The sequence below is a fragment of the Siphateles boraxobius genome, unplaced genomic scaffold, assembly GCF_051911475.1.
Source record: "Siphateles boraxobius isolate OS27281-9 unplaced genomic scaffold, OSU_SipBor_1 13, whole genome shotgun sequence".
In the NCBI taxonomy this organism is placed as follows: Eukaryota; Metazoa; Chordata; class Actinopteri; order Cypriniformes; family Leuciscidae; genus Siphateles; species Siphateles boraxobius.
Window position 1 is genome coordinate 8,191,198 of NW_027508733.1, and position 24,291 is coordinate 8,215,488.

General features: G+C 39.5%; 1 protein-coding gene and 1 long non-coding RNA gene across 2 annotated transcripts in view; both read right to left on the reverse strand.

Annotated features, from left to right (window-relative positions):
- The window catches only part of LOC143736369 (uncharacterized), a 402,538-nt gene that overhangs the window by 96,880 nt on the left and 281,367 nt on the right, over window positions 1-24,291 (reverse strand). The window lies entirely within an intron of this gene.
- On the reverse strand, window positions 22,154-22,547 carry LOC143735397 (uncharacterized). The gene is made up of 2 exons (XR_013203163.1): window positions 22,508-22,547; window positions 22,154-22,218 (listed from the first exon to the last, which is right to left on the reverse strand). It is a non-coding gene; the product is annotated as an uncharacterized LOC143735397 (long non-coding RNA).

Consider the following 24,291-nt stretch of genomic DNA (forward strand, 5'->3'; position numbering starts at 1 on the left):
TTTTGTAGTGTGGAGCTTTCAGAATGTCACAAAACCTATAGAAATTAAACAACTGAATTCATAAAAAAAATACTTTTATTTTATTTAATTTTACAAAAGAAGTACATATCTGTATATCAATTCATGCACATTTGAATCAAGTGGTCTGTATATACAAAAAAAACCTATAGCTATACAACCATAACTGTATAACTACCAAACAGCAACAGAAATACTTATTTGCCATGAAAACAAAACTTTCAAACCATTTCTTGTGACAACAATATTTTCTGTCACAGATCACTAGTAAAGAGTAATCGCAGGCTTACTAATCGTCAAACTTCACGGCACGTGACCCTACAATCACGTTTTAGAGACGGAAAAAATCATGCCCTGACTAACATAACCATGTCTATGAACATAACTTGCTACTCAATGACTTTGATAGAAATGTAGTGGTGTAAAAAGTACGACATTTGTCTTTTAAATGTAGTGAAGTTAAAGTAAAAAGTTTCTATAAAAAAATAATACTCAAGTAAAGTACAGATACTCAAAAAGTGCACTTAAGTACAGTACTCAAGTAAAATGTACTTTGTTACTGTCCACCTCTGGTCGTAACTAGAGTTAGTTATTCTTTCGACGAAAAAACTAATTTTATTTCATAACATTATAACACTGTAGTTTGTACATTGTGTGAATGTGCACCTTTCATTATGTGTAGTGGTATTGGGCAATAGCCAAATATTTTATTATAATTTTTTAATTTGGAGAAACTTTTGATTTTACTCCAAAACATAAACAAAACAAAAATAATAATACAAAATACTTACATTTCACCCCCTGAAAAGCCTGCGGTTCCTTGTTACATGCAAGAATAAATATCTCTTAAAAATAATTGTATTCTTTGATTGGCTGATCCTTTACCCCTCTTAGTAGTCCACATGCCCTTAGACTTCAAATACTTAAAGGAACATGTTGGGGTTATTCACAATTCACACAAAAACTTTACACACCACATGTATGAATCAACAGATACTTCACAGAGGACACAGGCCTCTGCATGGAGTTGTAACATTTACCCGTCTAAATTTAGCACATTCAGACTATGCTATGCTGTTTAATGAGGTTGGCAACTAACATGCTTGTTTTCTCTTGAAAAGGGACTAGGCCAGCCACTGTTTTCCTGTGATTAATAGGCATTCTTCATTGCTTCTTGTTGTTTGATCATTTGTTTGGTTATCTGTGATTTTACGGGCCTAACACTCATGTGCTACATTCCTTGTAGCATTGTTTTATTTTCTTGACTAAGTGTGCCATAAATGCTGGTGGTTCTCCTCCCTAACTATGTCTTCTGCGTAGGCTATCCCTGTACAAGGCCTGATCCACACTGATGCTTTGCCCCTTCTCGCCAGGGGACCTTATACTTGTACTTATAGGCGTTATAGCATTGTCAGCGGCCGCAGGACAGTTTTCTCTTCTCGTAGTGGATCAGACACCTGTGAAATCAAAGACGGATATCACAAGATTCACGCTCGTGAACGTGTTGCTAATAAACTGGATGTAGGGGAGAACGAGGATGGTTATAACATTTTTGACCTCTCTGTCTATATCTTGGAGTACTTTTAAGCTAATGTGTTCTAAATGTGATTCAAACTAGTGTCTGCTATCAAATTACATAGCTATTATCTTTGCAAAACAAACAGAAAATGCATGGTTTAGTTTCAAACATGAAGAGTGTAATTTTACAATTCACCCAATAGTCTGGGTTAGTTGTAGCATATACCCTAGGGTGGCCATACTGTACGTCCGGATTTTGGCCGGACAGTCCGGATTTTAAGCCCCCTGTCTGGCGTCCGGCGCAGCCTCAAGCCGGACACTCATTTGTCCTCCTTTTTGGAGTTGCGCTGAATTGTTGAAAAAAATTAACCTATAAAAAGCCAGCATAATGATAGCGGCTCTCTGATGCCCGTAAATTAGTTAAAATCTCTTGATAGCGAGAGACCTTGCATGCCGCCCCCCCCCCCCCCCCCCGATCACCAAAATATATGTGTCCTCATTTTTGGTGTTATGGAAATGGCCACCCTAATATACCCTGGGGTGAGATGTAACATTATGATATCCACCGGGCTGATATGTTACATAATGAAATAAGGATTATGACAAAAAAATGGATTTTGAAAATGGATTTTTTTATTCATTATTTTATTTAGTGGTAGGCAGATTGAGGCTTTGTGGGTCCGTGTACGTTTTGATAGTTTGTTTTTTCGTTTGAACCACAAAACAAAATAACGAGAAACCACCTTTTTTTCGTTTGTCGTTTCAAACCAAAAACAAAGAAACGGTAAAAAAAGAGCCGTTCTCCCGTTTTTGGTTCTGAATCCAAAAACGAAACATGATAAAACCAAAATCAAATAACGGTCCGATTTTGGTTTTTTGAAATTCCTTTTTCCATTTTTCCGTTTGAAGATCTACATTAAAACATAGACAGGTTGGCCACGTGACCCGGAAGTAATAGTAAATATGGCCTATCAAAATAAAAGCCAAGCTTTTAGAACGGTCATAATCAAGGGGGTAATCCATCGACCGGAAGTTGAAGCTGGCCGGGTGCCGCCATCTTGTAGCAGAACTTCACTTGCGTTAGCATTTCCATTGACTCCCATTCATTTTGGCGTCACTTTGACAGCGAATAACTTTACATCTGAGGCGTTTAAAGACTCCATTTGTCCATTATTTATTTCTAAAGAAACACGACAATGTATAAAAGGCTCCATTACCTTGTATATTACGTTATGGCCCCGTAGAAGCCGTTTTTGTAAAAATAGGCAAACGATTGCGTCATAACACGCGACTCTCTGGCGCACACTAGAGAAAATGACCGTATAGACAGAAGTAGAAACTCGCGCGCAATCGGGGGGACGTGGAGGCATAAAGTCAAGGGAAAAGCCCATAGAGAGTTGTAAAGTTGCTCCTGCTGCGAGCTCATGGACAGCTAATACTCACGATCTCCGGCTCTGCAAGTTTCGGAAGGGAATGTTTCAGATTCCTCTTGGCTCAGCTACTAGAAGATTAACGGGTGTCAGACAGGTTGCTCACGTCATCAAGCTTAGGTTGAGTCGGTTTGAGTCTGCGCGTCAGGAACGGAAGTGCTCAAAAATCGCTAAAAATGGGCTTCAACTGTCTCAACTGAGTTCCAATGAGATGGCTCTGTCCATTTCTTTTACTGTCTATGGTCATAATATGCACTAACGTTATACCAGAGTAACGTTAGAAGAAGAAAAGTCAATTAATAAATAGGCAGGCTTATATAAACCTGGACGCTAGTAGCCAGGTAGGCTATAAAACATGACAAGTGTGTAGCCTAACTAAAATAATCCTATTTTTATTATTATTGGCTTCTGTAGATGGACATCAGACTTTTTTCAAGCTATTGTTATCCAATTGTTTGGCCTTCAAACACCTTTCATAATACACGGGTCGAGCGGGCCAAGTAGCCCAATAAAAAAAAAATTAATTCAATCGAGGGTGGATGACAGATAAATCATTATAATCAAATGTGGTGAGTTTAATAAAGACATGGAACTCTCATCACGGTAAACGCAATGAACGCACGTCACACATTTACTTTCCTTTTCAACAACTGTCCTCAGCGAAAGCAATCAAAGAAAACGTATCAGTGCTTGACATTATAACGCTTGTCCGGGACACGTGTGTGTTTTGTGTTTGTTTTAAGGAAAAAGTGATATAAAATATAATATAAAAAATAACCAGGGAATCACCGAAAACGCGAGGAAGATTCTGTTTTATTTCATTTAATGTAAGTCGCGATTAGTTGATAATAATATAGCGATTAGATATAATATATGTACGGATGGTAACAAAGTTGCGCTGTTGAGGCTCGCCCAGTTATTTATAACATATTAATCATAGTTAAGAAACAATATAGGGTAGGCATACTAAATAATGTCATTTGAGCCTACAGTGTCTTATTATTTTAATTGAATGTATTGGTAAAATGTAAGAATTTTAAAAGAAATTTAGAGCATACATTTAATAAAATTAGGGGGGAAATGCCCTTTATAAATGTACACAAATTATTCCGATAACGGTGTTTTCAAAAAGTGATGTAATGAAACATTAACAATTTAAGTTTGAAGGGGGTAAAGCCTCCGCTTATAGGAAATGTAATTTTGCCTAAAGAAGAACTTTTAATTGAAATAAATGTTAATTTTAAATCAGCCTACTTCAGTGTGAAATGTTAGCATAGCCTACTTATCATGCTTAACAGTGAGAATTTGAAAAATTGTAATAATGATGATCAGATGCAAATAGCCTCTAAATCAAAGAAGGGGTGGTTGGCGGCTGGATTATTTATTTCTAACAACAGATTCGAGTGACTCAAAGTGCACCAGATTAATAAATTTATCTTTAAAATGTACAAAATTTTCTCCCGTGGGCCATGCCCCCGGACCCCCCTGTTAGGATTTTACCACCTCCGCCTAATTTTCAATTGGGGACCTATGCCCATTCTTTGTACGTCGCTAACTCACTTAGCTGGGTTTGATTGTTGGCAATTTGTCATGATCTTGGATAGTTTGGTTCTTCGACGCTCTTCCTGGGCTTGCTCTCATAGCAACAGGTGCGCAATCTTAAACCTGCTCGCGAGCAGGCTTATTTCATGTTAACAGGATTAGACTGCGGCTTCATAAGCGGAGCTGACACGGGAAGTCCAGTGCAGCGCTATGTACTTTCTGAGAGATTTTTTTTCTTCCTTACGACTCGTGAGGTTGTCGTTTACATTATTAATTTGTTGGAAACGCACTAATTTTAGACTCATCGGAGTCGGGCTTTAACAAAAGCTGTTTAACTGTTTGCATAAATGTGATCCATAACTCATGGCAAAATATTTGTACATTAAGTTTTCACTTTCGCAGGTGAAAGCAATTCATTATTAATCAAGATCTAACAGTTAAAATGACTATACCAGCCATTTGGATTAGGCCTTAATTTAATACAGCAAAAAATATTTGACTGTAGGCTACTAAGATCGTTTATTTTCTTTATTTTTTTTCTCATGCTTTTTCATGGTTGCTTTTATAAACAGAACATATTTAACAGTGCCTTTTTAAAAGAGACTAATAAGGCTAAGTATAGGCTAAAAATTGCCATTATGTAGAATATTTTTGTACTTCACTTTTATTTGTTCCCATGTTCTAGTGTGCACATGGTGACTGACATTACAATGAACAAATAATGCAATTATTAAAATACAAAAATATAAACTGTATGCTAATAAGTTCTAAAAACATCTAACATGGCCACTTCTAACGGATTTAAATTGTCTGCTACTTTTTGCCAGCCCTCTCCGGCTTTTGCAGACTTTAAGGTGTTTCCTGGCGTTTTGTATTAAACATTAAAATTCCGCATAAACTTCGACAGCTCTTGCTCTGCTGCGGAGAAAAACGGTGCGCTCTCTGGCCACGCTGAACAGCCAATAGCAGCGTTGCTGATCAATGTTTCTACTATCGATACATATCCCTTTTTAAACCAGCGCATGAATATTGATTTTAAACTTCGTTGGATTATTAGAGGACTGAGAACCTTCACATATGTCGTTTTTGATTGTATTATTTACAAACTACTATCACTATCTAGCCTGTTCAATACATATTAACACTGAGCGAGGTAACAGCGTGTCCTTGGGCTTTTTGAAAATAGATATGATGCGTTAGGATAAAATTATATTTGAGGACCAACACAAGTTTTATGAGGGTGTCAATCGAATGGCAAAGACGAGATAGGGACTGATATTTTGATGGCGGAACAGCGGAATCCCAATCTCCCTCATTATTAGGCCTACGCATGACGTCACGTGGGAATTCACGTTGACAAGTATTCATTCAATCGCTGTCAGTTCGCTGTCCATTACGGTGGAAACCACATTAAATATACATTTAATTATGTAATATAGCGCTAACAGTAACAACTCTGCACACACAATAAGTTCTTAGGTTAACATACATTACCAACTGTATTGAGCCAAACAATGCGCTCATTAAAACGTGACTGGTGATGTCTGGATAGGCACGATATTACGGTAAATAGCTGTAATAAACTATAATACTAATACTGTTGCTAACTTATTTATTCTGGTCCAGGTTTATAAGCCTATTTATTAATTGATTTTTCTTCTTCTAACGTTACTCTGGTTTAAGGTTAGTGCTGCATATTATGACCGTTCTAAAAGCTTGGCTTTTATTTTGATAGGCCATATTTACTATTACTTCCGGGTCACGTGGCCAACCTGTCTATGTTTTAATGTAGATCTTCAAACGGAAAAATGGAAAAAGGAATTTCAAAAAAACAAAATCGGACCGTTATTTGATTTTGGTTTTGTCATTTTTCGTTTTTGGATTCAGAACCAAAAACGGGAGAACGGCTCTTTTTTACCGTTTCTTTGTTTTTGGTTTGAAACGACAAACGAGAAAAGGGTGGTTTCTCGTTATTTTGTTTTGTGGTTCAAACGAAAAAAACAAACTCTGTCAAAACGTACACGGTCCGTGTACGTTTTGATAGTTTGTTTTCCAATTTGAAACGAAATAAGCAGAAACGAGAAAACGGCGCCTTATTCGTTTTTTCAAAAAAACGAAAAAACGAGATTTCGGCTTGATTTTTCGTTTTAGTTCACACAGGCAAAAAACGAATAAATGACTTCAAAATTCGTTTTCCACATGTGGGCGGTCCTGAGACGCCCCCTTCCGCCAATTGGTCAAGCAAATCTGAGCATGTGACGTCATCAGTCGTCGCTCAGGTCTGTTCAACAAAATAATAGTCCTAAAAAAACAAAATAATAGTCCTCTACTATGGCTACCGATTCTTAAACTGTACAGGGCAGGTCCTATTGGGCTTATTTCTTCTGTGCAACTTTATGCGTTTCACAGAAATCTTTACATCAGAAATATTAAATAGCCTATTAGTCTGCCACTAGCCCGTTTTATTTAGCTGTGCGGAGTTAAATCTGTTTGGTGAAGCTGGCTCTGACCAATGTTCAATCAGCAGTCACAACTTTTCTTTTAGACAGTATAAGCTCCGTTTTGACACGGGATTGTGATTGCAAATACTGTAATGCCAATCGGCTGAGGGTGGGTACCGATGATGGTGAAATACATTTTTACTGAAACTGTAATCATAGCCGCGACCCGCGAGAATGATTGACAGGGCGATAGCGGAGGCAATTAAAAGCGCAATTAACAAAAACTAAAAAAAAAAAAAAAAAAAAAGCTTCAGTTAACAAAAACACAATTAAAACAGTGTTTAATATAAGTGACTTTGTCTTTGTTTTATTGTTTTTGTTGTTTTTAAAATTGTGAACCACAAACCGATCGAGCCTTCGTTTTAAAGGGCGATTTCCAAATATATTTTATTTATTTGTTATATTTTATGTCACCTTATTAGATTATAGTGTTTTCGAGTTTTTTTTATTGTACTATTTTATTGTTGTTTAATTACAATATATCATAACAACTTAAAAATAAATAAAATTATAAAAATAACAATTATAAAAATGTAAAACATTAATAAATTATTTTATGATTAACATATTACTGTCTTAAGTGAACTCATTAATAGTTATAGACGCAAATAATAATAATAATAACAATCATTATTATTATTACATTTAGGCTATTTAGATATAGGCTGCATATAAGACCCTTTTATCCAAAAAAAGGAACAAAGCAATTCGTCAAATGTCAGTCATAATACAGGTTAGACAATAATAATACAGGGCTAAGATTATCACAAATAAACACAAGATTTTGACCCATATAAGTGTTTGTGCGCAAAAAATAAATAACATTGACGTATTTTCAGATTGTTGTTTATGACTTTTTGCCCCTTTTAAACATTTTAAATATTCGCTAATTAATATGGGAAAAAATCGATTTTATACTTTCTAAAATCAAATTAGAACCTGAAAATTATATTTTCCCGCAGTGCTAATGAGAACCATGTCTCTGGAACCATACAGAGAGATGATTTATAGGTGATTTATAGGCTAATCATAATAAATGTGTCTGAAAAAATGACGAGGGATTTTTATTGTTTATTAATAAACTGTTTTCTAAATTAGTGTCGGCTAAACATATCTCCATCTCCGCTAAAGCGGATGCGCCTTTAGAGAGAAATGCACCTTTCTGGTTATATAATCAGACGGTATTTGCTTTCGATTCAGATTTGTTCGTTTAAAAGTGGACATTTCAAGCTTTAGATAGGCTTTTGTTTCAGTTCATTTATGAGACGCGCTCCGGAGATCATGAAAGCGCGCCTGATTGTTTTATTTTATTTTACAAAAGCACAACGTTTTATTGTTATTGTGAGTTTACACAAATAAAAGTAGTTGCGAATGATGTATTATTTTTTTCTGTATGACCAGAAATGATAGATTATTTTAAGTTGTTTCCACTGTTGATAGGAAAATGCAAGTGTTTGTGTAACCACCCCAACTCGTAATAAGGATGATTTACAGGTTCTCTACTGGACCAATGATTTTCTGTGGCACAATAACCAAGGAAAACTGTCAAGCACACAATTCATCAGATATAAATATAACAATTTTATTTTTAGGGGGGGGGGGGGGACAACAGGTTAATGCAAAGTCAGTCAGGTGCAATTCTAATCATGTATTTGTAATGAATGACATTAATCAATAAACTTAACGAAGAATAAAGCATCAACAAGCAGGACAATATATTCAGCACGGGGTCTCAAAGGTTGTTACATGCATGCATTAAATCAATTCATGTGATCACCTAGCATGCATAATTTCATTGCACAGCAAACCTCAAAGCCATATAACTCACTTAAATACCACACCAATAAATACACACCAAATATCAGGACATACCATCAATACCACCCACGCTAAATACATAGCCGTCGTCAATATACAGTATAAAAAGCATATGGGAGATAACAACCTGCTCTCCTACCCCCTTACTCACACACACACGCTCACTTTACACACAAATGGCGCCGGGGGACCAATAGTTGTTGCATACCTAAATTGGGGCTTCCCGGGCGAACAACACAATACCGACACACACATCAACAACAGTCAAATGAAAGTGTACTGCTGGCTTTCTTACCCGCTACCGGACGTGGGTTCCCGCATTCAAGGAAATCAACGGCGGCCGCCAAACTTAAGAGGGGAAAACCCCAGCAAAATATCCCTCCCAGTCGCTATTCGCACGCGTCTATCTCCAACCCACGTCCCGGCACGGTAGCCTCGGCAAGGAACTCAGCAGCCACAAGAACCCCCCCCCAAAACAACCAATACATCATACCTTTATACCTTTGGTCTCTGATTGCTAATGCAACACAGGTGTTTCTCTTCAATACAGCACATCATGAGTAAAACACTGTGGATGCTACTAGCGCAGCCACTCCCCTTCTTTGGGATGCACAGCTTACATTTGCGCCCGCGCCTCTGTGCCATGCAGTGCGCGCTCCACACAAACTTGGATATGCATCAAAAACTTGTTTATTTGTGATAATCTTAGCCCTGTATTATAATTGTCTAACTTGTATTATTTATGACTGACATTTGACGAATTGCTTTGTTCTTTGTTCTTTTTCTTTTTTGTTTTTTTTATTGTTGTTTTTTTTTGGGGGGGGGGGGGGGGGTATATAGTTTATCACTATAAATGAGTTCACTGAAGACGGTAATATGTTAATCATAAAATAATTTATGAATGTTTTATTTTTATAGGCCTATAACATAACCTTGTGTTTGTGTTATATTTCTTTTTTTATATGTGAAGTCTTTTTTTGCTTATTCTATTATACTGAGCTTTTTCCTTCCAAAAATGGACTTTAAAGATACAAGTAGCCTAAATGTAGTTTTTTTTAGAAAATCCAAGAAATTATCCATTTTAAAAAATGAGGTTTAAACACAATGCAATGCTGTCACGGTTGGTAAATCCTACGTTTTCTTCTTGTCTCGTGTTTCTGTTGTTATATGTCAGCGCGCTGATTAGATGGGCGTTCCGCTCATCAGCGCTCATCACCCATCCACTCATTATCCCTTCACCAGCTGCAGCTTGTCAGATCATGTGTATTTATACTCACCATTTTCTCATCTTCCCTGTCAGATCGTTGCATGTGGTTTCCCGGTGTGTCTGTGTTCCTGTCGCGTTCCAGTCTCTTGCCTTCCTTGTTCCGGTTTTCGTTCTGTGGATTATATGGACATTATCGCACTATTGGACACTCATCACCGCATCTCTGCTTCTTCACCCATCATCTGACCATCGGAGTTCCTGCGTCACTTACCTGTTGCCTGTGTTGGATTCTTATTTGTTCTACATAAAATAAAGAGTTATACTGCACTTGCTTCCTTCAGTCTATCATGACAGAACGATCTGACCAACAAAGCATGGGAGCAGCAGGAGACTCATCCACATCGTTAGAGGCGTTTCTGAGTAACAGCAGTCAAAGAATGGATATCCAAGAAAAGAATCTCAACGATACGGCTCGTGCTGTTCAGGCTTTAGTGGCGCAGGTGTCCGGGCTCACCCAGCAGATTCAACAGCTTCGCATGCCCGCTGCGCCACCCGCACCGCCAATTCCCCCACCACCACCAGCGGACCCATCCCCGTCAGAGCCTCGTCTACCAGTCCCTGAGCCATATGCAGGTGAACCCAATTACTGTCGTGCGTTCTTAACCAGATGTGATATGCACTTTTCTCTGCAACCTAGAACCTTTCAAGAGGAACAGACCAAGGTCGCATTCGTTCTGACGCTTCTGACGGGGAAAGCGGCACTATGGGGAACGGCGGTGTGGGCTAACCAAGACGACTGCTGTTCCTCGTTCCAGCGGCTCTCCGACGAGATGCGGCGGGTATTCGACCGGGCCGCAACGGGAAGAGAAGCTGCCAGGGTGCTGGCCGAATTACGACAAGGAGAAAGATCCGTATCAGAATTTTCTATCGAATTTCGCACCCTGGCGGCTGAGAGCCAATGGAACGAGGAGGCGCAGTGGGACATGTTCCTGCATGGGCTGGCTGACCGCGTTCAAAGAGAGATTTACGCCATGGACCTGCCTACCGGACTTAATGATCTGATCGCGCTGGCAGTAAGAGTTGACACACGTCTATCACGAGGCATCAGACGTTTCCAACCGGACCGTCCCTCTGGAGGTGCCGAGGGAATGCGTTCGGGAGGCGGGGGCGCGGTCAGCCCCGTCTACGAGCACGAGCCCATGCAGGTGGGTCGAGCCCGGCTTTCCCGGGAGGAGAAGGAGAGGCGGAGATCCCTGGGCCTTTGCCTTTACTGCGGTGGAGCTGGACAATTCGCGTACAATTGTCCGTTAAAAGGCCCAGCCCGACAGTAAGTATGAGGCTACTGTCGGGTGGGATCTCTGCCGAGAAGCCCTCATCTACATCTACCTTCCTCCCGGTAAGACTCCGATGGTCAACTCACCTCCACGACTGTCGGGCACTACTGGACTCAGGGGCGGAAGGTAATTTCATGGATCACTCATTTGCACTTAGATATCAAATTCCCCTCAAACCCCTTTCACACCAGATCAACGTTCACGCCCTCAATGGACAAAGACTCCCCACGATTTCACTGATCACCGAAGACATCACACTCATCACATCCGGCAATCATTCTGAGACTATTTCCTTTTACATTCTGGACACTCCACTAGCACCCATCGTTCTTGGTCACCCATGGCTCACCCGTCACAACCCCAAAATAGACTGGCAGATCAAATCGGTGGCATCATGGAGCAGTTCTTGTCATAAGTCTTGTCTTGTGTCTGCCTGTCCGTCTGTTCCTGTTCATGTGTTACAGGAGGAGACTGTGGATTTATCAAACGTGCCCACGGAGTATCGGGATCTGAAGGAGGTGTTCAGTAAGTCTCGGGCTGAGTCTCTTCCTCCGCATCGTCCCTATGACTGTGCTATAGACTTACTGCCAGGTACGTCTCCGCCTAAGGGCAAGTTATATTCACTCTCCGTCCCAGAGAGAGAGGTCATGGAGAAATACATTTCTGATTCTCTAGCAACGGGATTCATCCGCCCTTCCTCTTCTCCAGCGGGGGCGGGGTTCTTTCTTGTGGGGAAGAAAGAGGGATCATTGCGACCTTGTATTGATTACCGGGGGTTGAACAACATCACGGTAAAGAATACTTATCCTTTGCCGTTGATGTCTTCAGCTTTCGAGATGTTGCAAGGAGCATCTATCTTCACAAAACTGGATTTAAGGAATGCTTATCATTTGGTCCGCATCAGGGAGGGGGATGAATGGAAGACCGCTTTTAACACCCCTAGGGGGCACTTTGAATATTTGGTTATGCCGTTCGGTCTTTCCAACTCCCCAGCGGTCTTCCAAGCACTTGTCAATGACGTGTTGCGAGACATGATCGATCAGTTCATATATGTCTACCTCGATGATATATTGATTTTTTCTTCGTCTCTCCAGGAACACGTGCAACACGTTCGACAAGTGCTTCAGAGGTTGTTAGAGAATGGGCTTTTTGTCAAGGTGGAGAAATGCTTTTTTCATGCACAGTCTGTTCCTTTTCTAGGTCACATCATCTCGGTTGAGGGAATGCGCATGGATCCTGACAAGGTTAAGGCTGTGGTGAATTGGCCAAGTCCAGATTCCCGTAAGGCCCTACTGAGGTTTCTGGGGTTCGCCAATTTTTACCGGCGTTTTATTCGCAATTTCAGCCGACTAGCCGCGCCTCTGACCGCCTTGACCTCCCCCAGAACGACGTTCAGGTGGTCAGACGCAGCAGAAGCTGCGTTTGCCAAACTGAAGGGTTGCTTCGTTTCAGCCCCTATCCTGATAACCCCTGATCCATCACGTCAGTTCGTGGTGGAGGTCGATGCGTCAGAGGTGAGGGTAGGTGCAGTGTTATCCCAGCGCTCTCCTTCAGACGACAAGATGCACCCTTGTGCGTTTTTTTCACATCGTTTATCCCCTGCCGAAAGCAATTATGACATTGGCAACAGAGAGTTGTTGGCAGTCAAGTTAGCTTTGGAGGAGTGGCGCCACTGGTTAGAAGGGTCAGGGGTACCTTTTATCGTCTGGACCGACCACAAGAATCTGGAATACATTCGTACTGCTAAAAGACTTAATTCCAGGCAGGCTCGGTGGGCTCTTTTTTTCGGACGTTTTGACTTTACTCTTTCGTACCGCCCGGGTTCCAAAAATATCAAACCCGATTCTTTATCGCGCATTTTTGACCGTTCCGATCGCCCGTCTACTCCCGAGTGCATTTTACCAGAGAATCTATTCATCTCTACACTCACATGGGAGGTCGAATCGAAGGTCAAGAAGGCCTTAGAAGGGGTAACGCCTCCGACTCGTTGCCCACCGAACCGTTTGTTTGTGCCGGAGAGTTTACGGTCCAGCGTCATTCAGTGGGGTCATTGTTCCAATGTGGCTTGTCATCCAGGAGTCAATCGTACCATGTTTTTGGTTAAGCAACGATTCTGGTGGCCTCTCATGGCTCGTGACGTTCGCAGTTTTGTAATGGCTTGCTCAGTTTGTGCCACGGGTAAGACTTCCAATCAACCTCCAGATGGGTTACTCCAACCGCTGCCGGTGCCTTCGAGACCCTGGTCCCATATCGCGCTAGATTTTATCACCGCCCTCCCACCCTCCCAGGGTCACACGGTAGTTTTGACCGTGGTGGACCGGTTCTCGAAGGCGGCCCATTTCATTCCCTTGCCCAAATTACCTTCAGCCAAGGAGACAGCGTTGGTTGTCGTTGACCACGTCTTTCGGCTTCATGGCCTCCCGATAGACGTGGTTTCTGACAGAGGACCCCAATTTGTGTCCAAATTTTGGCGAGAGTTTTGTAGACTTCTGGGGGCGACTGTCAGTCTGTCCTCTGGGTTCCATCCCCAGAGCAATGGTCAAACTGAGCGAGCCAACCAAGATTTGGAGAGAACGTTGCGATGTTTAGTGTCCAAGAATCCTTCCTCCTGGAGTCAGCAATTGTCTATGGTGGAGTACGCCCACAACACGTTGCCAGTGTCATCCACGGGCCTATCACCATTTGAGTGTAGTGTAGGTTACCAGCCACCAATTTTTCCTAGTCTGGAATCCGAAGTCGCGGTCCCCTCCGCCCACGCCTTCGTCCAGAGGTGTCACCGCACTTGGACTAGAGCCCGTGAGACTCTACTCCAAGTGGGGGCACGCACCAAGGCCAAAGCCGATCGCCACCGGCGGAGGCCTCCCGTATACGTCGTCGGTTCCAAAGTGTGGCTTTCTACCAAGGACATTCCTCTCCGCTCCGTTTCGAATAAGCTCGCACCGAAATTCATTGGCCCGTTCCCTGTCACTAAAATCATTAGTCCAGTGACAGTCCGTCTCAATCTTCCTCCAGTGTACAGGAGGATTCATCCCGTATTTCATGTTTCCAAAATTAAGCCGTATTTTTTGCTCGCATTAATCCGCCAGTCCCGGTCCCCCCCCCGCCGCGTCTCGTAGACTGGGAGCCTACTTATTCGGTCAATCGTGTTCTGGACTCTAGACGGAGGGGACGCGGATTCCAGTACTTGGTGGACTGGGAAGGTTACGGTCCGGAGGAGAGAAGTTGGGTACCGGCTAGAGACATCCTGGATCACTCCCTTATCGATGATTACAATCGGCAGGTAAGGGAGTCTGGGAACGCCAGGAGGCGTTCCTAGGGAAGGGGGTACTGTCACGGTTGGTAAATCCTACGTTTTCTTCTTGTCTCGTGTTTCTGTTATATGTCAGCGCGCTGATTAGATGGGCGTTCCGCTCATCAGCGCTCATCACCCATCCACTCATTATCCCTTCACCAGCTGCAGCTTGTCAGATCATGTGTATTTATACTCACCATTTTCTCATCTTCCCTGTCAGAACACTGCATGTGGTTTCCCGGTGTGTCTGTGCTCCTGTCGCGTTCCAGTCTCTTGCCTTCCTTGTTCCAGTTTTCGTTCTGTGGATTATATGGACATTATCGCACTATTGGAAACTCATCACCGCATCTCTGCTTCTTCACCCATCATCTGACCATCGGAGTTCCTGCGTCACTTACCTGTTGCCTGTGTTGGATTCTTATTTGTTCTACATAAAATAAAGAGTTATACTGCACTTGCTTCCTTCAGTCTATCATGACAAATGCATCCCGCAGCTAAACAGGAGGCCTGGTTGAATCATGCGGCACAGACTGGGGGAATGGCCACAAATCCGTGAGTACGGATTACAAACCCGCGAGTACGGATTGCGAAAGTGTGGGCACGGTTTATGAATTTGTGGGTACAGATTGCAAAAACTGAAGGCACGCCTTACAAATCTGAGAGCACGGATTAGGAACTCGTGGGCACGAATTGTTAAACAGAGGGAACAGTTTAAGAATTCGTGGCTACAGTTTATAAACTGAGGGGACGGATTGCAAAACCGTCGCCACGGATTGTTTGTTTCCCCCCCACAGCCAGGTGACTTCGGGCTCCATAATAAGATGTGTTTTGCCGCATACGTGTTTGTTTTTATTTATGCTGTATTAATTACACTGGGTCACCAACTACAGATTGGAATATCACTGTAAATTAACACATCCTTCTTGACCCTTCACCGAGTGTAATGGTATTTAAGAAGCCTTTAACATTATGTGCTCATGCTCAACATGAAATCTGTAACATGTAGCCAACATGAAGAATAGGGTTGTGCCGGTGAGGAAATTTTCCTATTGATTAATTTATGACAACACCAGTGATATTTGTTAATCTCTAGATTTTGATCTTTATAAGTTGTTATGATATATTGTTATTTTAAAAAACAACAATAAAATAGTAGCCTACAATAAAAAAAAAAACTCGCGTAGGCCTATACTATAACCAAACTAATAAGGTGACATAAAATATTATAACAAATAAATAAAATATATTTGGAAATTGCCCTTTAAAACGAAGGCTCGATCGGTTTGTGGTTCACAATTTTAAAAACAACAAAAACAATAAAACAAAGACAAAGTCACTTATATTAAACACTTTTTAATTGTGTTTTTGTTAACTGAAGCTTTTTTATTTTTTTTTTTAGTTTTTGTTAATTGCGCTTTTAATTGCCTCCGCTATCGCCCTGTCAATCATTCTCGCGGGTCGCGGCTATGATTACAGTTTCAGTAAAAATGTATTTCACCATCATCGGTACCCACCCTCAGCCGATTGGCATTACAGTATTTGCAATCACAATCCCGTGTCAAAACGGAGCTTATACTGTCTAAAAGAAAAGTTGTGACTGCTGATTGAACATTGGTCAGAGCCTCTCCCGCTCGCCGCTGTCAAGCGCAGCTTCACCAAACAGATTTAACTCCGCACAGCTAAATAAAACGGGCTAGTGGCAGACTAATAGGCTATTTAATATTTCTGATGTAAAGATTTCTGTGAAACGCATAAAGTTGCACAGAAGAAATAAGCCCAATAGGACCTGCCCTGTACAGTTTAAGAATCGGTAGCCATAGTAGAGGACTATTATTTTGTTTTTTTAGGGGCCAAGCCCGAAGGGCAAGGCACCTATTGTATCTGTTAGTTTTCTTCTTCTTATTATTATTATTATTATTATTATTCTTCCGCCAATGGAAGTCTATGGCAGCCCTATGAACCGTATATAGGAAAATGATGAAATTTGGCACACTTATAGTGATGCTAATGAATAGTAATTGGACCAATTTTTGACCCTCTAGGACCAACTCTTTAGCGCCACCACCAGTTCAAATGTTCAACATTGAAATTGTTATAACTTTTGAACCCTTTGATCTAGAGACATGAAACTTAGTACACATGATTCCACTTATCATGCTGATTACAACCAATACCTTACATTAAGACCCCGCCCATTACAGTAGTGGCCATTTTGAAAAGTACAGTAATCAGTTTTTTTGCTACTCCTCCTTCAAAATTTGTCCAATTTTGTCCAAACATTTGTTAAAATGATCTTTAAACTGAGCCGCTCAGAAATGACTGAACATATTTTTTAATTCATCTTTGTTAAAAAGTTATGATGTCGCAAACTTATCGAGGTTGACCCAAAATTGATTCAGAAGCTATAGCTCGGCCAAAGTTTAATCAATCGAAACGAAAATTGGTACGCTTCATCAAAAGCATGGTCTGAGGGTCCATGCCAAAGTTGGGAACAGCGCCACCTACGGGTCATGAGATATGGAAAATAGCTATTTTAGCCAATAACTTTTGAACAGTTTGTCAGAAAATCATAAATATGGTATCTATGGATTCCTTGTGTCATGTCGATTCTGTGGATATCACTTTTTCCAGGATTGGATGTACCACATGTCCTCCATTTTGAATTTTGTCACAAATTGCAATATCTTTTAAATTATCTGACATATTAGCACAAAATTTGGTAGGGATGATCGACAAAATGTCCTGAAGGGACATGACAATTTCGAACACAGCGCCACCTAGTGTTCCTGAGATATACGTTTTTTTGTAAAAACGCTTATAACTTTTGAAAACATTGTTCAAATTTTGATTACTTTATGTCATTATGTTCCTTGGTTTATGCCGATTCAGACAATATCTCATTTGTCATTTTCCAACAATGTGACTTTCCGCCATATTGGAGCAAATGATAAACAGATTTTTTGCTACTCCTCCTTCAAATTTTGTTTAATTTTGTCCAAACATTTGCTCAAATGATCTTTGGACTGAGCTGCACAGAAATGACTGAACAGAATTTCATGCCATACTGGTTAAAAAAAAGTCATGATGTTGCAAACTTAACGAGGTTGACCCAAAATTGGTTCAGAGGCTGTATCTCAGCCAAAGTTTAATCAATCGAAACAAAAATTGGTACGCTTAATCGAAACCATGATCTGAGTGTCCATGCCAAAGTTGGGAACAGCGCCACCTACAGGTCATGAGATCTGGTAAAAATGGCTATTTTGGCCAATAACTTTTGAACAGTTTGTCAGAAAATCATAAATGTGGTATCAATGCATTCCTTGTGTCATGTTGAATCCGCAGATACCTAATTTTACAGATACCAAAATTTAGTATGGATCATCAACACCATGTCCTGAAGGTACATGAGAAGTTTGAACAGAGCGCCACCTAGTGTTCTAGAGATATACGTTTTTTTGCCAAAACGCTTATAACTTTTGAAATCATAGTTAAAAATTTGATTGCTTTATGTCATTATATTTGTTGGTTTATGCACTTGAACTATGGACCTTCTGCATCTTAGCAAAAACACAACTTCACAGTGGCGCAATGAGATGAGTGACAGGCTTCTGACACAGAGATAGTGGGTGCGAGCCACATGTTATACAACTTTAGATGATTGTGTAATTTGGAGCCAATTGCTGCAGTTCTACCTTTAACAAATCAAGTCTCCAAAAAAATAGAACAAACCACTGTGTATGACTACCATGCTGTGTAAAAGGTTATAGCTTTGAAGAAATTCTAATAATTTAATATGTAGCAACTGTTTAACAATGGGAATTTTGATTTGAACAATTGGTAAGTTGAATAAGTTTTCAAATTAAATCCAAATATGTCAAACATGGTCAAAAGGTGCTTGGCCCCGCAATCACTGCTTGCAGTTATTAGGGGCCAAGCCCCGAAGGGGCTGAAGCACCTATTGTATCTGTTAGTTTTCTTATTATTAGGGGCCAAGCCCCGAAGGGGCTGAAGCACCTATTGTATCTGTTAGTTTTCTTATTATTATTATTAGGGGCCAAGCCCCGAAGGGGCTGAAGCACCTATTGTATCTGTTAGTTTTTAGGGGCCAAGCCCGAAGGTCAAGGCACCTATTGTATCTGTTAGTTTTCTTATTATTATTATTATTATTATTATTCCCAAGTTGACAAATGACAAATGACAAAGTTGGGAAAGAAAGAAAGAAAAGTTCGAAAGAAAGAAAGAAAGAAAGAAAGAAAAGTTCGAAAGAAAGAAAGAAGAAAGATCAGTTAGAAAAAAATAAAGATTAGTTGAAGAAGAAAGATTAGTTAGAAAGAAAGAAAAAAATAAAGATTAGTTAGAAATAAAGAACGATTAGAAAGAAGAAAGAAAGATTAGTTAGAAAGACATATAGATAGAAAGAAAGAAAGATTAGTTAGAAAAGATATAGCAACTCGAGTCAGAACAGTCTGAGTGTCTGAGCCGAGTTTGGAGTATGTAGAGTTAAAGCTCTAGGAGGAGTTAGAGTCAGATTTTTTTTGTTAAGAAGAAAAAGAAAAAAAGAAGAAGTTTAAATAGGATTTCAGTAAGTTGGCTCTCACAAGCCAACTTAATAAGTCATGTATCCAAACAAGCCAAACAGCCTTCTGCATCTTGGCAAAAACACAATTTCTCAGTGGCGCAATGACATGAGTGACAGGCTTCTGACCCAAAGATAGTGGGTTCGAGACCCATGTTATACAACTTCAGATGATTGTGTAATGTTATGTAATTTGGAGCCAATTGCTGCAGTTCTACCTTCAACAACTTAAGTCTCTGTAAAATTAAGCAAACCACAGTGTATGAGTATAACGCAAATGCTGAGTAAAGCAAGAGGCTATAACTTTGAAGATTGTTTAATCAAATCCAATGTGTAGCAAGCATTAAAACATGTGAATTGTGCAATGTGCAAAAGATTCTGAGTAAAACATAAAAAATCATGTATCCAAACAAGCCAACTAACTTACAGGTATAAATCCATCCACATCTTACCACTAAATACCTTAATTAACAAATAAACTTAAAATCGACATCAACGAATCACACTCTCCATTTAATTAACTATGAACTAACTCAATCTGTTTTAATTAGTAACGGTACATTCCCAATCAATTGTGAATTATATTAAATACCAGAGTATCCTGCACAGAATTCCATTAGATCGTTTCCACTATAAGAACAGAAATATTGTAAAACAAAATTGAGAGAAAAATGAATCAACTTCAAGACTCAATTTCAGGCTACGTGCATTCTGTATCACCTATAAAACTGTCTAAAATTAATAGCAAATATTTCACCGCTTCACTACAAACAGACAGGGACGCATACCACCACACACTCATCTTTCAATGTAATCAACAAACCTCATGGAACAATGCTGCAAGGAACTGCTCCGCAATCAAACTCATGAATGCAAGAAAAGTTCCAAGTAAGTATGCCTTGTATATTTTACTCCACTTCTTATTTGTAATGATTTTTAATTGTTACCATAAGTTTCTTTTCTTTTTTTCTTTGGTTGCCCTAGATTTTTTTCAAGGCAACTAGCAATTGTTCACTTAAGCAATTAGTCAACGGATAGCACATTTATATTAATAAATCATAATAAGCCCTTAATCCCCTATATACGTAATCGCCTAATCAGTGCTCAAACGCATAAAGCTTGCTGTGGTGCACCGGCATGCATAATTAATGTGTCTTGAAAAATCAGGAAACCGTTTCATGCACATTACATAATCTGAAAGTGTTTAAGATTTGAATCAGTTCATGTTTTTTAAAGTAGACATTTCAAACGTTCCATTAATACAGTTCTCATGTCTGTAAGACAAGTATATACTTGTATACACGGTTCCAGTTGACTTTTGTGACGTGGTCAACATTTATTTGAAAATATAACCTATAAACATATAAACTCACAATGCTTTGTTTGTTGTCATCAGTATGACAAAAAACCACATGGTATTTTTATTAGTAAAATGTAAGTGATTGCACATATGCCTCCCTTGTCATCTAATTTGTTAATGATTCTTTCATTTTCCAGACAACAATGACACAAAATATGAAATCCAGAGTACCAGCTCTACAACACTCGAAGTGACTCCAGTACCATTCCCCCATAAACCCCCAAAGCAAGTACACCCCTTAACCATTGCTGAAATGAAAACCCTAGATGCACGGCATCATGTGAGTTGCACAACATTTTTCCATACAATTTAAAAGTTGAAGTACATTGAAAACAAATCTCATGACTGTTGATTTCTCTCTCACTCTCTTTGTGTACAGATACCCACACTAAAAGCCACAGTCGCAAAGATAGAATCTGTTAAAAATGTGTTTTTTAACAAGACTGAAGGAGAAGTAATGAACTGTTGGATAATCGACGAAACGGGAGGAATTCAAATTGCCTTGTGGGACAACTTTATTAATGACGTCTATCAAGGGAACACGTATGACTTTACGAACTTGACGACAAAAAGGTACCAACAAAAAACATTTTTACAATCAACCAGACACACGACAATTACACCTACACCAACCATTCAAATTTCTACTGGACCACTTCACCAAATGTATGAAGATGAAATTACTACTCACAAAAGCATCACCTCTGCTTTGCAAGGTGTCCAAATAAACATTAGTAAACAGTGCCCAAAGTGTGCAACTCTTCAGGAAGAATTTTCTCCGAAATGTGCTTTCCACCGCTGCACAAAGTGCAAAATGTTAAGGAGTGGCACCGCTTACGTCACAAAACTTGGTGGCATTTTGGAGTTCAAAGAAAACAAAACAGAGCTCTCTTTAACCGTGTCAAATTCCATTTTGAAGAGCTTTTTAGCACCACTACTTGACCTGAACCACACCGATGCTCAGGACATCGAACAGATGTTCCTGGCCATGAACCGTTTAACCGTAACATTTACACACAACATGCAGGTTCTACAAATGCAAACAACACCCAACCACGATACTGATGAGGAACTTCTTCAAATTGAAGAAACTGAATTATCTCAAGAACATGCCGCTGTTTTCATCCCGCAAAAAACACCTGTAACAGAAACCAAACATTCAAGCGATGAACAATTTCTTCAAATTGAAGAAACTCAATCCTCACAAGAACCTGCTGCAGTCTTCATCCCGCAAAAAAGACCTGTAACAAAAAACAATCATTCATGTAAAAAAAACAAAACTTGTGATTAAGCCTATACAGTCTGTATAACTTGTATTTTGTCTCCTTTAATGTCTACCTCATTAAATGTTCAGTGTTGTAAAAAATGTGTAGATGCAGTATCCATAGGGGTTTACTTTTCAATGGTTAAATTTTATTTTTTTCTAGTTGCTAAAATAACTTGAAATGGAAATATACATTGTGTAAAATGTAAATGATTTAATTGTGTTGCTTTTTCGTACTTGGTTAAATGTTATACAACTACAGGATGCTTTACCAAAATGTTTTAGTTTTGATGTTTGGTTTTTTTTAATCCCAGATGGATTTCCTTCTAAATAAATGCAATGTGACGCTAACTTTGTCCTTTGCCACTGGGGCGGCAGTGGCTCAGTGGTTCATGTAGCTTATCTACAAACCGAAAGGTTGGTGGTTCAATCCCCGGTTCCACCTGACCAAGTGTCGAGGTGTCCATGAGCAAGACACCTAACCCCAACTGCTCCCGACGAGCTGGGTGGCGCCTTGCATGGCTGACACCGCCGTCGGTGTATGAATGTGTGTATGAATGGGTGAATGTGAGGCAACTATGTAAAGCGCTTTGGTGGCCATTCGGTCTGTGAAAGCGCTATATAAATGCAGTCCATTTACCATTTACCATTTATATTTGTACCTGTACTTCCATTTATATTGCCTTTAATTTTGGTTTGTTTTTAAACTCCAACTAATCCTCTTGTATGAACTGGACTTTAATTTTGTTCCCCTATAAAATGTCCGTTACCTTGGTATTACTGTTGGTCTAAACATCTAGTGTATAATTTGACTCAAATTATAAATGAGTTGCACAAAAATGGTAAACAAGATTATTTTTTTTTCTTAAATTGTTCCCAATCAAGACCTCAGAAACTGCAATGTGTTAGCCAACCACATGTGATAAGTGACATGCAATTGACCTAAAGGTTATGTTTGATTCCTGTTTGGTGCAACTTCATAAAATTGTGATTAATGCTTTGTCACTTACAGCCAATAACTGCAGTTCTACCTTCAACAACTTAAGTCTCTGGAAGCAAACCACAGTGTATGAGTGTAAAGCAAAAGACTATAACTTTGAAGATTGTTTAACCAAATCCAATGTGTAGCTAGCGTTAAACCATGTGAATTGTGCAATGTGCAAAAGATTCCTAGTAAACTAGATTAAAAAGTTCGTCGAGACAACCTTAAGTTGGCTTGTGAAACTTTGGACCAGAAAGTTTGGAGAAGGTTAAAGTAGTTTAAAGTTTTAAATAGTTTAAAGTAAAAAAAAAAGATTAGTTAGAAAAAAGAAAGAATTGTTAGAAAGAAAGATTTGTTAGAAAGAAAAGATAGATAAGTTTATTAGTACATTGAATGGTAATTTAATTGAGTCTAGGGCTTCAGTCAGTTTAGATTTGAGTTTTTGTGCACCACTGGACCACCGTAGCCTTGGCTCAATTTGAACATTCTGCAATTAAAGTCTATGGGATTTTCAATTATTAAAAAATTTTTTTTTAATAATTTTTAAGAAATCTGAAAGTCAAATTAGTTAGAAAAGATATAGCAACTCAAGTCAGAATAGTCTGAGTGTCTGAGCCGAGTTTGGAGTATGTAGAGTTAAAGCTCTAGGAGGAGTTAGAGTCAGCCATTTTATGTTAAGTAAAAAAAGAAGTTTAAATAGGATTTCAGTAAGTTCAGTAACTCACAAGCCAACTTAATAAATCATGTATCCAAACAACCATAAGGGCTTGGCCCCGTAAGGCTGCTTGCAGCTTTAATTAGGACTATTATTTTGTTGAACAGACCTGAGCGACGACTGATGACGTCACATGCTCAGATTTGCTTGACCAATTGGCGGAAGGGGGCGTCTCAGGACCGCCCACATGTGGAAAACGAATTTTGAAGTCATTTATTCGTTTTTTGCCTGTGTGAACTAAAACGAAAAATCAAGCCGAAATCTCGTTTTTTCGTTTTTTTGAAAAAACGAAAAAACGTATAAGGCGCCGTTTTCTCGTTTCTGTTTATTTCGTTTCAAATCTGAAAACAAACTATCAAAACGTACACAGACCGTACACGGACCTTTGTGAAGCAATGAAACAGTTGAATCAAATGTGCCATATTGTGCCGAGGATTGGAAACAATCTGACACCCATCTCAACGCTGACACCTAGTGCTCAGAACAGTGTAGGCTAAATGCAACAAAAACCCAGGCCAAACATGCATAAAAACACCTTTTACAATCTATTGCAAATTTTTTACTGAAAGTAAAATCTTTCAAATGCAATTATCTAATCATTTAATAAGATTATCATGTGTAAACGTGTTATTTTATCAATTGTCAGGGTCTGTTTTGTTTGTCCTATGAATGGCTCAGCTAAACAGCCCAATAAGACTATTAAGTAGTACCTCATTTTAATTATAGTAATGTCT